At 50.7% G+C, this 12,132-nt stretch overlaps 1 long non-coding RNA gene across 1 annotated transcript in view; it reads left to right on the top strand.

Moving 5' to 3' along the window:
• The window catches only part of LOC138524688 (uncharacterized), a 137,704-nt gene extending 133,700 nt beyond the window's left edge, over positions 1–4,004 (top strand). Inside the window, exon 3 of the long non-coding RNA XR_011283342.1 lies at positions 3,843–4,004. This is a non-coding gene — a long non-coding RNA (uncharacterized lncRNA). The remainder of the gene's footprint in view (positions 1–3,842) is intronic.
• The last annotated feature ends 8,128 nt before the right edge of the window (positions 4,005–12,132 follow it).

The raw sequence follows: 12,132 nt of genomic DNA, 5'->3' as shown, positions 1-12,132 counted from the left end.
TCTGCCACCCTGCACTTGCGTTTAAGGGTGACGAGATCCGAGTCATACCAGGAGTTACATTTGGCTTTGGGCTTCAGGCGGATTCTCATGACAGGGGCAAGGATATCAAGAGTATCAGATATAGCAGAGTGGAGAGTGGAGAGGGCTGTGTCAGGGTGGGAGTCAGCCGAAGGGGGAGGAGGGGGCAAGAAGGTGGCAGCGAAAGCCTCAACTGACACGCGCTTCATGGGTCGGATGACCGAGAAGGAAGGTGGCAGTGATGGGGGTGACTTTGCCTGTGGGGTAGGGAGGGTGAGGTGGGAGGAGAGGAGAAAGTGATCACTCCAGGAGAGAGGAGTGGAGAGAGGGATAGAGAGGGGAAGGTCAGAGGAGATCAGGGCATCAAGAGTGTGCCCTGCAGAATGAGTCGGCCCAGACGGGAGAATAGAGAGTGAGAGAGAGTCGCAGAGGTTGCGAAAGAGTCCAGAGGGGGGACAGGAGGCATCCAGGTGGATGTTGAAGTCTCCAAGAAAGAGGAGTTGAGTGGTTGAGGACAGGAGTGAGGAGGAGAGGTCCGCCCACTCGGAGAGGAAGGAGGAAATTTGACCAGGTGGCCGATAGATAGTAGCCACGGTAAGGGAATGGCTAGGAGAGAGAGAGAGTCGGCAGACAAGACATTCAAAAGAGGAGTAGGTCTGCATGGGAGTAACAGTGGCAGGAATCCACTCAGGGAAGATAAGGGCCACACCTCCCCCCGCACGGTTGGGCCTGGGCACAGAGAGGATCTTGTAACGGTCGGGTAGGAGTGTGTCAAAGCTGGTGACAGAGCTGGCCGTGAACCATGTCTCAGTGAGACCGAGTACGTCAAGGTCAAGTTCCTCAAGAAGGCGGCAGATATCAGAGGAATGTTTGACGGCAGAGCGAGAGTTAAGAGTGGCAATGTGGAGAAGTTTGCCATCTTTGAAGGATTTCCAGGGAGGGGTACAGATCAGAGGTACGCCCTGCGGAGGTGAAGAAGGAGCACGAGAGGGGGTGGGGAGGGAGGGAAGAGGCAAGTTAGTCGAGGACAGAGGAGGGGGCACAGCAGGAGAGGAAAGGAAGTTGATGAGGCGTGGGAAGCGTCTATCGAAGACGTGAAGGTTGGCCTGAGGGCCTTGGACCAAGACGGTCCCATTAGCATAGACATTAATGATGGCCTTAGAGGAGTGGAAGGAAGCCAAGAGGACATCCCAACGGGTGCCACCATTAATGGGAGAAGAGGAGAAAGGAGAGAGCACAGAGACCATATGAAGGGTCCATAGGTCAGGAGAAGGCACGAAAAAGAGGATGTCAGTGAGAGTTTCCTTGGAGGAGGCACTAGTGTAGGTGTCAGCGATAGGGAGGCCTGGGTTGGAGACCAGGATGTCCTTTTTAAACTTTTTCCTACCAGATTTAGTGAGGAGAGCAGGATAGTCAATGGAGAAGCAGTTAGAAAAGATTGGTGAGATAGAGAGCACCATAGAATAGGAGGGAGTGGGTGGGGGAAGACAGGACAAGCGCAAGCGGACAGGAAGAGAGCGGCAGGCGTTAGTTTACCACAAATTCAGAACATAGTAAGCGTATCAGGTACACAGTGGAGAGGCCACCTAAGTTTGAAAATCCTGCAGAGAGAGAAAAAACCCTAGTTTACCACAAATTCAGAACACAGTAAGGGGTATCAGGTACACAGTGGAGAGGCCACCTAATTTGAAAATCCTGCAGAGGGAGAAAAACCCTAGCTTACCACAAATTAAGAACACAAAGAAGTGTAGCCGCACTGCGAGGAAGTGAACAGGTAGGGGTGGGGTGGGCCGAGGGAGCAGGTGGAGCTCACAAGATGAAGCGGTGGAATGGCCCTGGCGTTCCCTGCGGACACCTGCAGACACACCGGGAGCCGCAAAGGAAGGAGCCGCCCTTTGCCTAAGGGGGCCCTTAGCCGCTGGGGCTGCCGGGCAGGGGCTGACCTGGTAGCACCAATAAGAGGAGGAGGAGACATGGGCCAGCAGCCAATCAGGGGGGAGCTGGGAGGATTGGAGGCGGGAGGGAGGGAGGGGACCAAGGAGAAACACGGAAGGGGAGAGAGGGGAGCTGGGGAGAACACACGAGGGGAAAAACAATGGCAGCAGCCCAAGAATGGGCAGAAAAACAACACACGGCCCACGGAGGGCTCAAATACCTTTGTCTGGGGGCCTGCAGTCACCGGCTCTGCCTGATGGAAGTGGCGAGCGCGGTGGACTGCAGGCAGCCTAGCCTCGAGAACACACGGGCCGGCAGCCAATCAGGGGGGAGCTGGGAGGATTGGAGGCGGGAGGGAGGGGACCAAGGAGAAACACGGAAGGGGAGAGAGGGGGGCTGGGGAGAACACACGAGGGGAAAAACAATGGCAGCAGCCCAAGAATGGGCAGAAAAACAACACACGGCCCACGGAGGGCTCAAATACCTTTGTCTGGGGGCCTGCAGTCACCGGCTCTGCCTGATGGAAGTGATGGATCATCTGGAACTGGTAGTGGCCGATTTGCACAAAGCCGGGTTGCACATCAACCCCAAGAAGACTACGTTGGGAACCCACGAGACCAGATATCTGGGACATATAGTGGGTGGGGGTATCCTGAAGCCTCAATTGTCTAAAACCCATGCCATACTTGACATACCGACCCCCACTAACAGGAGGCAGATTCGTGCTTTCCTGGGATTGGTCGGATATTACCAGAGATTCATCCCCGACTTCTCCTCGGTGGCCGCCCCCTTGACCGACGCTTTGAGGCTTCGGGGAGTTCCGAACCTGACCAACAACCCGAGGGCCCTAAACGCCATTTCATACCTGAAACAAAGAATCACATCGAACCCTGTCCTATGCTGTCCGGACTTCCAGGAGCACTTCTTTTTGCAAACGGATGCCTCAAACCAGGGCCTGGGGGCTGTGCTTTAGCAGGATAAAGGAGGGGACCTGCAGCCGGTGTGCTTCATCAGCCGGAAGTTACTGTCCCATGAGATGGCCTACTCGACCATTGAAAAGGAGTGTCTGGCCATCAAATGGGCCGTTGACTCACTCCGATACTACCTACTGGGTCGCCGGTTCACGCTCTACACCGACCATGCACCCTTGCAATGGCTGACTCTACATAAGGACACGAACCAGAGGGTTCTCCGCTGGTTCCTCTCACTCCAGCCTTTTGACTTCGTCACGTTGCACAAACCTGCGAAGTTCCAGCTAGTGGCTGACTATCTGTCCAAGTGTTCTCCCTGGCCCGATCGGCCTGGGATTGGGGGGGGGGGTTGTGTGAGGCTATGCCTCGGCTAGAGCCGCGGCGTGCTCCGGACATGCCTCGGCTGGAGCCGCGACAGGCTGCGCCATTGCTGGAGCCGCAGCGTGCACCGGATGCGCCTCGGCTGGAGCCGCGGTGGGCTGCGCCTCGGCTGGAGCCGCAGCATACACCAAACTCGCCTCGGCTGGAGCCGTGACAGGCTGTGCCTCGGCTTGGCTTACCTTGTCTTCAGGCCTGCCCAGATGGGGGTGAGCGAAGGGGGGAGTGGCCGACCAGCCACCGCCATGCTCCTCATGGCGACCCCTGGGCTAACCATAGCGGGAGGGAACCATGAGGCAGCTGACCATGCCCCTACTCGGCACGGCCACGGGCACGTGACCGACGCGAGGATCTTCCATTGCTTAAAGGGGAATGGCAATACGCCGGGACGGCTTCCTTTAAGGGAGGCGGGTCAAAGCCTCATGAACCAATAGAAAGGGGGCTAGGCTGGACGCTCAGTGATTGGTGGGGCCCTAAGCCCAACTGTTCTGATAAAAGCATGCCAAACCATTCTGATGGGTGTTTATTCTCTTTCCACAGGATATCGGGAAGAGAGAGGAGGGAGAGTCAGAGTGGTGGCCTATCCGGATACTAAGGGATAGAACCAAGCTGGGACTAAGGCCAGCATACTCTGTGAAGACAAGACACTGGTGAAGCAAACTGGAAGGACTTGTTTATTTTGTTACCTTGAGAAGTTTTCTGCCTTATCAAGAATAAATATACTTTCATCATCCGCCTGTCTCCCGTCTATAATTCCACACAGTTCAAGGGTGTTTTTTAAACTGTATAAATGGGTGAGAGAAACGCCTAATCTAAACCTAAATCTAAGATGGGAGCAAGCTACGACCATTAAATAATAATATGGTAGTCCTAATGGAGTCTAGTAAAAAAAAAGTGCCCATACTAAGAAAACCTATTGCCAATCCTTACTAAGTTCCAAAATAGTGTGGGATAATGTTCACCAGAAAAGAAAGAAGTGGTCACAAAATGATAAGTCAGGATGGTATAGCTGGGGTCTCCCTTTCCCACGTTTTAGCACGGGACAAGGCGGGACTCCTCAGCACAACACACAACTGGGCTTCTCCAACACGAGGTGACAGTTCTTTTCAACGATATCAGGACTTTCTGTGGCCAAGTCTCTTTCGTACAAAATCTCTTGCCTCTGAGGGTCTTATGTGTCAAAAATAACAAAACAAAACTTCCTTTACGTAATCTTTTACGTTGGGTGATTCACCCCTGGATCCACCTCAACCAGGCTCCAGGTTCACTACAGCCTTTTTTTCTTCAAATAAGCTTTATTAGTGAATAGGCACAGACAGAACTAAAACAGTACATGTTTTTAATCGCATATTAAGAGATTCACCTTACAAGTTTTTTATTTTTAATCTTTCCCCCTTCCCAACAGCAACTTATTAAATTCTACCCCAACTTCCCCCTTACTTCTACCCCCTGTACCCCCACCCCCTCCATTCTAACTTGGCCCTGGGGTGGCCACGGCTGCTGTCCCATTGGAGCCTGCTATATCTGGCTCTTTCCATCGCTTGCCCCACCTTTAAGTTCACGTTTTTCTTTCGCATTTGCAGCTAGCTTTTGCAACATATCTCTGGGGCCTGTGTTGGGGTCCGCCAGCTTTATCCCTTTTCCCTTTCCCTGTCTCCGGCTCTAGTCGCCTCTCCACTCCATTTTCCCCTCTCTTCTTGCTTTCTGCATCAGTTCACACTCCCCCCACAGGATCTTCCATAGGCTCTGGGCTCCCATTTCTGTCTTCTAAGTGTGGCCTATCTGGGTCGTACTTCTCAAGGAAGGCTGACCATTTCATTTTACTTGGCAGAGTCTGTTCATGCAATTGTCTGGTCAGCGGCTCCATTCTATACATATCTAGGGCCTTTGAGGCCCATTGTCTTTCACATGGGAGTACCTCTCTCTTTCATCCCCCTGCCAGGCAGGCCCTGGCTGCTAGCAACAAATAGTTTGGCATGTGCGGGAGTTTAGCCCTGTCTCCCTCTACCACCTCCACCCCCAAAAAATACGAGAAGGGGATTCAGATGCCTGGCTATCCCGTCTACGCTCCTTATCCATCCCAGGATCTCCTTCCAGTACTTCTGCACCTTCTCGCAAGCCAACCACATATGCCAATAGTCTGCCACTTGCCCGCATCTCCTCCAACAGTGGGGGTCTTCTCCCGGATACATCTTTGATAGCCTAACTGAGTCCCATTGCCACCTATACAGAATTTTGAGCCCATGAAGTTTATATTGACAGGGCACTGAGGTACGATGTGCTTTCTCATATAGCCTTTGCCACTGGTCTATCTCCAATTCCATTCCCATGTCCCTTTCACATATCTCCTTAAATACTTCAATCTCCCCTCCCTGAGCCTCTAGTAGAGTTTGGTACAATTTGGATATTAGTCCTCTTGACCCCTTCTCTGTGTCCAATATCCTCTCCCTACCTGTCAATTCCCTCTGCAACTCATTCTTCCACCCCTCTGACATTTAAATTCCTGGGTTTCCTCACCCCCAAGTACTTTATACTGTCCTCCTTCACCGGTATCCCAATCCCTCCCCACTCTCTACTTCACTCCTCAGTCACCCCTCTCAAGAGGAAGAGCACTGACTTATTCACATTGTCCTTAAAACCCGATACGTTTCTATACTCTTCCAATTTCTGGAGCACCCTCTGGACCGTCCCGCTAACCCCTGAGAGATATAACAATATGTCATCCGCATACATGCTTAATTTATGGCTTATGTATCCCACCCTGATACCTCCTATCTGGTCATCCCTACGTATCTTCTCCCCCAGTGGCTCCATCGTCAGGGCAAAGAGGAGGGGAGACAAGGGGCATCCCTGTCTAGTGCCCCTACTGAGACCAAATTCCCTGGACTTCTTCCCATTTACAACCACCCGCGCCGTGGGTCCTGAAAAGATTGCCCTGGTAGCTCTACACATTCTTTCCCCCACCCCTATCTTATGCAATACTGCAAATAAAAAAAAACATTCAACTCTGTTGAAGGATTTTTCTGCATCTAAACTCAATAATGCACAGTCCCCTGAGTTACCACTGACATGTTCCATAAGATTCAGGGTCTTCCTGATTGCATCAGGGCCCTGCCTCCCTGCTATAAACCCCATTTGATCCGGGTGGACTATTTGGGGCAATTTCTCTTCAAGATCCACGAAAATATTTTGGGACCCTTCCTTCCTTTGGAATTACTGATGTGAGTGCCTTGCTGAACGTGGCCGAAGCCTCCCCCGTTTCCAGGATATGGTTACATAGTTTCACCATGTGTTGTGAGAGGACCCCTGTATACCGCTTATAGAAACCCAATGGTATAGCCATCCTCTCCTGGCGGCTTTCCATTCGGGAGGCGCAATATCACTTCTTGTACTTCTTCAGGTGTTATTGGGCTCTCTAAGTGTTCCACCTCCGGGCCTGTAAGCTTAATCATGTATACTTCGCTTAGGTATTCTCCCACTGTGGCCTCCCCGCTGGGGGCTTCAGATGCATAAAGCTTTTCATAATACTGGGCAAATCCTTCTGCTATATCTCTTGGTGCAACCCGTGTGTCCCCATCAGGGTCCCCCAAAGTGGATACCCATCTTTCCGCTCTCTACGCCCGGAGCCTCGCTGCCAGTAATGCGTCTGCCATTTCCCCTTTTTTGTAACATATCTGTTTGAGATACCTCAATTTACACATGGTCTCTCCCATCCCCAGCACTTTCAGCTCTGCTCTTTTTGGGAGTAGCTCTTCCCTGATCTCATCTGTGTTCCCCTCTGTAGCATGCACCCCCCCCCTCCACTATCTCTTTCCTCAACCCCTCCTCCCTCAGATTTCTTTCCCTTTTTCACCTCGCCCCCTCTCTGATCAGCAGCCCTCTCCAGGTCGCCCTTCCCAGCATCCCAGATCACTTCTGTATGTACATCCCGGTGTCATTTAACTCAAAGTATTCAGCAATTGCTTTGGCTAGTTGGTCCGCGAAGAGGGGGTCCCTCCAAAGTGTTTCATTACAGTGCCAGCTACTATCCGGCATATACAGCACTGTTATATCTAAGGTCATAAGCACCATGTTGTGGTTGGTCCACCCCATCGGTCTGATTTCGCTGCCCACCACCCTTGTCCCCTGGTCCCTGTTTAGTAGCAGTTAATCAATCCTGGAGTATGTTTTGTGTGGGGCAGAGAAAAAGGTGCATCCTTCCTCCTGCGGGGGCTGCCGTCTCCACACATCTACCAGGCCACGCGTCTCTATTGCCCGCCCTAAGTGCCCCATTCTGTCCTCTTCTCCCTTCAGCTCCTCCTGTCCCCCCATCCTTCTGTCCTAGATTTCAATCGCCCAGGAGTTAAAGTCCCCCCCTATGATGTACAAGTCGGCTTCCCGCTCCTGTATCGTCTTAAGCGCACTGAGTATAAAGTGTGCTTGCCCCTGGTTGGGCGCATATAACTCTGCCAATAGCACTCTCGCACCTTCCATAGTACCCTGTAGTATCAGCAACCTCCCTTTCAGCAGGTTAGTGGCCACACACTCCTGCAATTCGCATTGTTTGTGTAATACAATCCCAACCCCACCCTTTTTGGAGTTTTCTGATGCCCAGTGGACTTGTCCTATCCCTGCCCCTCTTAGTGTCCGCTCTTCCCCATGGGTCGAGCGCATTTCTTGTAGAAAAAGAACATCTAGGGAAGCTTTGCAGAATTCTCTCGCGACCAGACACCTCTTCGTCGGGGAATTGAGGCCTTTTACATTAAGCGTGCCCACAACCAGGCCCCTGTTGGCTTCACATCTCCTCATTTAGAATATCCCTCTTTGCCCACCTGTTCCTCATTTGCCGAGCTTGTGACTCTACCCTTTCTTCCGCTCCCTTGTCTTGGAGGCTATTTCCTTAATGGCCGATGTCCTCCTACCCAGGGCTGTGCCACTAACAAAAATCCCTTAGCAACTTCATAACTGTTTGTAACTTTAACTTGAGTTCTATAAGAGTCGTTGAGACGCCCTCTCTCCCAGAGAGGGCCACCTTGGAGCGGAGACATTTACCTCCCTCCAGTAGCCAATTTTCAAACCTGTACTTTCCACCCAGTTTGCAATTGACACTTCAACCTTCAGACTGTCTTTTCTCTAGAGTTATTCTCCTGCGGCTGCTCTGGCATTTTAGGTGTCTTGTGCGGCGATGGTCCATTCAGCCTCACGTATTTTCTGCCTGTTTGTCCTTCCCTCTTCCTCTGTGGGCCGGGCGTTCAGCCTGTTCTTTTCCTTCTTGTACTCAGTTTATCAGGGCCCCTTGATTCTCTCTCAGATTCCCTCTCAGCGTCCACTGTTGAGGGAGACATAGGGCTTGTTCTGCCTCTTCCGCTAAGGTTACGTGATAGTCCACTGCTTCTACCTCAAATTGCAACGAGAACAGATATCCCCACCGGTATCTGATGCCCTTGTCTTGCAGCCACTTTGGGAGGGGCCTAGAGTCTCTGCGCCTAGAGAGCGTGAGGTTGGATAGATATATGGTCACCTTGGAGCCTTCGAAATCAAGTTCCCTTCGTTGTTCCGCCCTGTTCGGTAGCTCTGTCTTTTCCTTGTAGCTCAGGAACTTTGCTACGATGGAGCAGGGACCACTCCCGTACGATTTACCTCCTCTGTGCGCCCTTTCAAGTTGCACTTGTTTTCCCCCCCGTCTGCCTCAAACAGGTGTTGCACTAGGGCCTGTACCTTCTCTCCTACTTGCCGCGGGGTACTCTTGCAGTTTCCTTCAAGCCTAGTATCCTTTTGTTGTTACATCTTTCTCTGTTTTGTAAATCATGCATTTTCATCATAACTTCTTCTTCTCGAAGTTCCAGTCCCGTCAGTCTGGTGTCAAGCCTCATTTCCACCATGTCTGCATTCAATTGGTTGTGCTCTAGGCCCTCCACTTTGCTCTCTACTGTTGTCATCCTGGTAGTTAGCTCGGTCAGCGAGGCCTGTATGTCTCCCCTGAGGGCCTTGATTTCAGCCAGAATGTGGCCTGAGTCCTCCTTCCATCTCTGTTATTACTTTCATCTCTGGCGCCTTTCTTGTTGTCCCTCCTGGTTTTACTGGTTGCAGCGTCATTGTCATGACCCGGCGAAATTGCCCCTTCTGGACCTCATGGTCATTGTCACGAAGGGCTTGTACTCCTTGTTCCTCCCAACATGGCCGTACCAAGCTCCGTGCTACGCACTAGCTTTCACGTCGTAGCACGTACTATAAATTGGTCACGCCCCTGCGGGTCCGCGCGTCTCAACGCTATCTTTGATAGTGACCCGACGTGTGTTTGCTCTCTACTTTTGCTTCCTTGATCCTCATACTTCCTTACTTGCCTTTTTTCCTGTTCCTGGACTTCCCCCCTACATTGCTTGTTTATCGCTAATCCTGGACACCCTGGAACCACGAACATCCCGGAACTCTGAACGCGCTCTGCAACCTGACGAGGCTCGGGCGAGCCTATTCAAGAACCGAACCACCCACAGGAAGAGTCCTGCGGCTGAACAAGGGAGATCCCGATCGCAGGTGAGACTGGGGGGAGATTTACGACAGTTTGAGACGCCAAATGATCAATACGGATTCTACCATGGAGAATGCTATTCAGGACCTGATGCGCGGAATGCAAGAACTTTCCACAGAGATGCAGAATATAAAAGCCGAGAATGCAGCGCTAAAACAGCTCGTCTTGTCACGCGACTCCACGAACAAGGACAGCGTATTATTGGGAGGAGTGGTTGATAAATACGACGGTTCAACAAAGACCTTACATGGATTCCTGGATTCTTGTTTGGTACATTTTACCTTCAAGCCCTACTTTTTCACAACTCCTAGGGCTAAGGTGGGCTTCATAATATCGCATCTTTCCGGTAATGCCCTTACATGGGCCACTCCATTACTCAATTCAGGGGATGCTCTCCTGGATGATTATGAAGGGTTCATCGCGGAACTCAAGACCATGTTCGAACGACCAGAGCTGGTTCACAGCGCTCAAGAAAAGCTACTTGACTTCCAACAAGGATCCCAAGACATGTTGACCTATGTTACCAGATTCAAACAGCTAGCCAAAGAGGCGGACTGACCCCTGGAAGCCAGTTTTACTTTGTTTCACAGAGGTCTAAATGAAGAGATTAAGGACGAGCTAGCCAGGGTGGCACGTCCTAGTTCATTCCAGGCCCTCCTGGACTTGTCTATGCAAATAGACTTTAGAATCCAAGAAAGAAAGTCCGAAAAGAAAAAGAATAAAGTATCAATTCAAAGATACTCCTTAGAGAATACTACCAGGACAGAATCTGCCAAGAGTCCGAGCACTGATTCTGAACCCTTGCAACTTGGAGCCTTTCGTGGACCAATTTCCCCGCAGGAAAGGTTAAGAAGAATACACACAGGCTTATGCACGTATTGTGCCTCGGATAAACATCTAGTTAAAGAATGTCCTCTGGCTCCTCCCCGACGCTCGGGAAACGCCAGCTCCCGATCCTAAATGGAGCAAGGTTTCGGGAGAGCGATGTTTGCTCCACATCAATTCCATCCTTGAACTCTCCTGGACAAAACAAATTGGTAATATTACAGGCCTTTTTATCGCCATCCAAGGACAAGGTCTACCCCATACTGGCCTTGGTGGATTGCGGAGCAATGGGAGTCTTCATTGATCAAGATTGGGTCAGAAGTCATAACATTCCGTATGAAGCAAGAAGTTTTTCACAGCCAGTGGAAGCGATTGACGGAAGACCTCTTTCCTCAGGACCTATAAGTCTGCAAACAAGGGAGATCCATCTTTCCATAAATCATCATCAAGAAAGAATTGTGTTTGACATTATAAAATCAGCCCATTACCCCTTGGTTTTGGGCATGCCCTGGTTACAAAGGCACAATCCATATATCAACTGGACGGCCGGATCCTTATTCCTGGGCTCGGAGTTCTGTATGAACCGTTGTTTAAACCTGGATACCTCAGTCACAGCCCCTAAAAGTCCACCAAGGTGTCCAGAGACACCACTCATGGTTTCCAATATTGTACAAGTTCCAGAGATCTATCAAGGGTACGCTGATGTATTCTCTACTGCCATCTTTCAAGCCTTACCTCCACATAGACCCGAAGACTGTGCCATAGATACTGAACCCTCAGCAGTGATTCCCTTTGGCAGGATGTTTATCCTTTCAGAACCAGAAAAGAGAGCCCTCCGGGAATACCTAGACACTAATCTTGAGAATGGCACCATAAGACCTTCAAAATCACCAGCTGGTGCTTCATTGTTCTTCGTTCCTAAAAGGATACCAAAGAGCTCAGACCTTGCCTGGACTATCGGGGCCTAAATCAACACACCCTTAAAGACAGATACCCACTACCCCTGAGATATCCTTGAAGCTGTGAGAGGTGCAGTGATATTCACGAAACTGGATCTCCGAAGTGCTTACCATTTGATCCGTATCCGGGAAGGAGACGAATGGAAAACAGCCTTTAGAACACCCTTTGGTCACTTTGAATACCTAGTCATGCCCTTTGGTCTGACTAATGCTCCCGCAGTCTTATGGATAGGGTGTTCTCTGACATGTTATTTCTCAATGTTATCGTCTACCTCGATGACATATTGATCTTCTGAAATGATTCCTTGAAACATGAAGAACATGTAAAGGCAGTACTTCAACGTCTCCGTGAAAATCAACTCTTAGCCAAACCAGAAAAATGTTTGTTTCATGCTACATCAGTTCACTATCTGGGGTTTGTCCTTAGTTCAGAAGGAATTAGTATGGATCCTTCAAAGGTGAAGGCCATACTGGCTTGGCCCGCCCCAACATCTGTAAAGCAAATACAGTCCTTCCTGGGGCTTGCCAATTTCTACCG

The sequence above is a fragment of the Ambystoma mexicanum genome, chromosome 1q (genome assembly GCF_040938575.1).
Source record: "Ambystoma mexicanum isolate Mex_15411 chromosome 1q, UKY_AmexF1_1, whole genome shotgun sequence".
Taxonomy (NCBI): Eukaryota; Metazoa; Chordata; class Amphibia; order Caudata; family Ambystomatidae; genus Ambystoma; species Ambystoma mexicanum.
Note: the sequence above shows the minus strand (reverse complement) of the source record. Positions and strands in the feature narration are given on the sequence as shown.